The 5,110-nt window shown below is 43.0% G+C and overlaps 1 pseudogene; it reads right to left on the reverse strand.

Moving 5' to 3' along the window:
- Positions 1–502: 502 nt before the first annotated feature.
- LOC125388718 (eukaryotic translation elongation factor 1 epsilon-1 pseudogene) lies at positions 503–1,113 on the reverse strand (annotated as a pseudogene).
- Between the last annotated feature and the right edge of the window lie 3,997 nt (positions 1,114–5,110).

The following is a 5,110-nucleotide window of genomic DNA, read 5'->3' on the forward strand; positions in this document are numbered from 1 at the left end:
AAGCACAGACTTTGTGTAACTTTGCCTTTTCAACTGATATATCAGGGCCATTTACATTCAATAAAATACTGATACACTGAGTTTGCTTCTACCCACATACTTACTCTTCTATTTTGTTCCGCCTGGTCTGTATTCCTTTTTCTCTTCTTTATGTTTAAAATCACATTTATTAGTCACATAAACATTTTGAGACCAAATAATACCTCCCCTTCTGAATCCTCAGCATAATTTATCACAGGTTTTAATAAACTACTACAAGTAACTAAGAGGAAAATGTAATTTAAAATCACAGAAAAGGTAAATAACCAGATGTGGACCACTGACAAGGTGACATATTTTTTTAAGATTGAGCCACTGATTTGCAACTTTTATTAAAATAAATTTCACCTATAAATGCAAAATAATTGGTGATGTGATCATGATTTGTATGGATAAGAGTTGAATTTTTACATTAAAAAATAACAAAGTTTCAACTATGGGACAAATATGACATCATATTCATTTACGTCAGTGCCACGGTCCAAAATACATTTTCCTCTATGCTTCTAATCCTGGTGCTGCACAGCAGGGGCTTCCAGCGGGAGTTGGCATCCAGTCTGCTCTTGACGGAGACAGCACTAGGCAGATGCTGCCTGAGGTCTGGGTAATGCTGGATGTGGCAGAAGCAGTGGAACGCGTTAGGAGAGTTCTCCTTTTCTTGGACTGTCGGGTCAACTACAAAGTGATGGAGCCCCAGTACAGTAGGGTACCCACCACGGTAACAGTGTCTCCTACAAGGTAGGCTTTATCTTCAGAGAGGAATTCAGATCTTTTGACAGAGTGTGAGTTCTTCTTTACTGGAGTGTCCGTCTATCTTAGTGATCCTGCACTCTCGCTGCGGCTGCGAGACTCCCCGGCAAGGGTTCTTTATTGGTGCGCTTAACTAGATGGGTCGTGGTGGTAGTTAATGTCGTTAGACTTGACTAGATGGGTCGCGGTGTTAGTTAACGTCATTAAACTTGGGACATTGTTTGATTGCAGAGCTGGAATCTGCAGCTTGCTCTGGGCACTGTACTTGTTCCCCGACCTCAGTCCCAGGGACTTTTCCAATGACAGTTCCACGGTCACTGCCATCTTCTCCCCTTTTCCTCTTCTTGTTTCCTTTCAGATAACTCATATTATTTTTTGTACTTTTAGTCTTCATTGAAGTGAAATTTGCATAACATAAACCAGGCCATTTCAAAATGAAAAATCCAATGGTGTTTGGTACCTTCCCTACATTGTATGACCAATACGTCTGTCTAGTTTCGAGCCATTTTCATTACCCCACAAGGAGATGTCATATCCACCTCTTTTTGTGGACTGAAAATGGATCAAAGGGCCTTGTGAGTTCTCTACCACTGAGCTCCATCCCCGGCCCTTCGTGTTGTAAGATAAAGCCTCACTATGTAGCTCAAGCTGGCCTCAAACCCACCTTCCTGCCTCAGGTTTTGGAATGCTGGTATCACACACACAGACCACCATACCCCGCTTCCCTTGGGACAGTTGCTTCTCAACTACCCAAGAGGATTCCCAAGAATCTACTTTCCTGGCTCTGGTAACCACAAACCTATTTTGTTTCTGTAGATTTTTACTTCTCTTTTAGTGATTACCTCAGAGGTTAGCAATGCACACTCCTAACTTCTTAGATTTTTATGTAAAGCAGTGTATTTGTTTTATTGCTTCCAGGGCAAGGAAAATACTTAAGAACATACACCTGGTATTGTTTCCCTGTGAAGATGACAAAAGTCAAGGCTAGCTGCTAGACTGTTGGCACCAAGTTCTTCTTGGCTTCCTGTCTACTCCAATCAGCAACTATATTGTAGAGGAAGGTGCCCACAGACTGCCCAGTGCCCACCAACACACTACCTTCTCTCCATGACTTTCTCTCCTTGGTGCCTTTTAATTTGATGATTTTGATGGCTTTGGGATCTTGTCTAGCCTTTTCAGGTACCTGTGAGGCTCTCTTCAATAAACCACTCCGCCACGGTTGAGGGCAGGGTTCGATGCCTTCATTTTGCAGCCAGGACACGGGAGCCTCAAGGGAGAAGTCAATGGTCTAATTTTACTGCTAATTAAGGCAGGCTGGATTTAGAACCCTGGCCTCCTGGTGCCCATTTCTGCGCTGTCTACCACAACAGACTGGGCAACAAAGCCGTCTTACTCCATCAAACTTCAGATGAGCCATTGCTTGCTCCTTTAAGAATGATTTCATTTGGAATTGCTCTATTTCTAAGCACTGGGCAAATAAATAAGATTTCTTTCTTTCTTTTTTTGCCATCAAGATCTTCTCTTTGAGGTTTCAGCAGTTTTATATTGATTTGATAACTGTAGTTTTCTCTGACTTTATCCTATTTTGATCATATAGTGTCATGAATCTAAGCCAGTGGTTCTCAACCTGTGGGTCGCCAACACCACAGGGGTCACATATCAGATATCCTGCGTTCTAGATAGTTGCATTATGATTCAAAACAGCAGCAAAACCCCCACAGGGGTCACATACCAGATATCCTGAATATTAGATATTTACATTATGGTTCATAACATCAGAAAATTACAGCTATGAAGTAGCCGTGAAAATAATTTTATGATTGGGGGGCTGGTCTCCATAACATGAGGAACTGTATTAAAGGGCCGCAGCTTTAGGAAAGTTGAGAACCACTGATAAACTTTGAGGGGTTTTGACAGTTTTGTGATATTATTGCTTGAATTACAGCACGCGCTTTCTGCTGCTCATTTTATCATGATATTTGCAGGTGCAAACCCTTCAGGAATCATGCAGACTTGACGGGTGCATCAGAGGTAAGCAAGGATATAGTGGAAGAAATGGGAATAGCTGTGTGTTCCAGACACACAGAACGAGAGAAGCCTAAATCAAACACCTTGCTATCTTTACTTAACAAACAAGAGGGAGGCACCCAGGTTTGCGGTAGCATCCTTTCCTCTCTGGGAGCTGACTGACCTCATCTACTTGAACCTATGTGGCCTACTGCTGTAACTTGGCTCAAATCAGCAGGATGGGCAGAGGGAAGAAGTGTTCATAACCCCTCCCTTCAGGTTCTTCCTTAGACATCTCTGTCCCATTGAATGGATTTGTTCACATGGTCTCAAGCCGTGTAAGGGAGACTGGGAAATGTATTCTTCATTCTGGGATACCACTTCTTGGGCTGACATTTAGAGGTTCTATTATTGTGGGGAGGGGGGAAGGTTAGTAAATACTGAAGGACAATTAGCAGTCCCCCGCCTACCAGATAGTTATTGTAAAAGGCAATAGGCTGGCTATAAACCGAGGCCTTGGAAAAAGAAATAGGAAAAATGTCACAAAGATTGGGCATTGAAGGGCGAATACGAGTTCAATCAAAGATCATTCAGGGTCAAACGCCCCTGCCAGGCTTCCTGCCTAAAATGTTCTTTAACTCAACTCATATTCGCTACCACCTGGGAGTTTACAGTGTAGATATTGCTTAATAGAACTGATTTCTAGAGCAGAGACATGAGGGTTTTACAGTGGAGAATGTAAAACCATGGGAAGAGCCGTTGTTTTATTATGTAGGAGGAAAAGGATGCAAACCACTGTGTATAAACCAAGAGTTCAGGTAGAAGCGTGTGTGCCAACTTAAACCTACTCTCCAGGCAGCTGGGAGAAAGTACAGGTAGATGTGAGGATTGGAGATGCAGGTTTGGGGTTTGCCTTTAGGCTATCACAGGTAAAACTGTCAGAACAGGTACTTGCCTCAAGAAGACATCTGTAGAGCAAATAGCCCAGGTAAGGACTGACGTCAGCAGGGGGAGGGAAACTAGCAAATTGATGTGACATCTGTACAGGGCCAGCAGTCCCCAAAGGGCTTGCCCTCACTTCCCAGCCTCATCTCTCTGTCCCTGGCCACACCACCCTTCTGGGATTTGCTCTTCCCTTAACTCTCGTTAACCCTCCCTTAATAATTAATCTCCTGGTTAGATGTTCATTAGCTAGTTTACTGCACTTTGTAATATTCAGCTTAACTTTTATTATACAAGCAATACACAGTCACATTTTTAAATATTAGAAAATGGAGTCAAACAAGAAGAACATTAAGATCCCATGTGATTCCTTCACCTGAACTAGTGTTTTGGTCAAGATATGTTAAGACTCGTACCTGTAGCTCCCTCCCTGATACTATTCCTGAGTTTATTGTAAGCCCCGCGCCTGCCTAAGATGCACACCTGCCTCTTATTAAGCCTTACAGCAATGCATAAGGTAGGACTCATCACCCCCAAAGAAGCAGAGCAGAGAGAAGTTTACAGACCTACCCCATCATTCAGGCACTGATATCCTAATCTGTGTGTGCATACTGACTTGCTTTTTAACCGTTGATTATAAAAGTTTTAACCCTACGACATTGGAGAAGAAGCACTAGTGAGAAAGCACACACCCAGTCTTAGCTCCAGGGGCCAACAGCTCATGGTCAGCCCCGTTGTGCTTGCTCTGCTTGCCAGCCTGGACCCTCATTATTCTAACGCAAACCGTGAACTCTGTGCCGCCTCGGCCATAGCACCTGCGTCTCCAGTGAGACCTTGCTTAAAGCATATACCATCCAAATGAACAAATCCTACATGATACATTTCATACCAGTACTTCAGCCTCAGCTACGAGTTCATGCACAGTTTATTTGACTTGGGACCCCGCATGCTCCCCGGGAACAAGAATTCACAGTGAGACTGTGCTCCTCCCTGGCACCCTGTCCTCCTTGCGAACGCTCAACCTACCATATGGGCTAGAGAACCTCTGTGACCCATTATATATCTCTTCATAACATTTTGTAGATTTGAGGGGTTACCTTAAGCAGGCAAATTAAGATATTGATTTGTAATTTTCTTTACTAAAGACCCAGTAAAAGGCATTTTCATTCTCTATCCTTTCTGACATCTATTTCTCTTCTTATGACCTGCAGGGCTCTTTGATCTCTAATGAGGCTCTATTCTATTTCTGTTCCATGCTCAGCTGGTCTGAGATCATAAGTGGATCCTTATAATGCTTTTAATCCATCTACACAATCGCCCATCAAATTAACTGAGTACCAATTATTTGTTAGAGAGTGTAACTGGCAGATAT

Source organism: Myodes glareolus, chromosome 4, assembly GCF_982192425.1.
Source record: "Myodes glareolus chromosome 4, mMyoGla1.1, whole genome shotgun sequence".
Classification (NCBI taxonomy): domain Eukaryota; kingdom Metazoa; phylum Chordata; class Mammalia; order Rodentia; family Cricetidae; genus Myodes; species Myodes glareolus.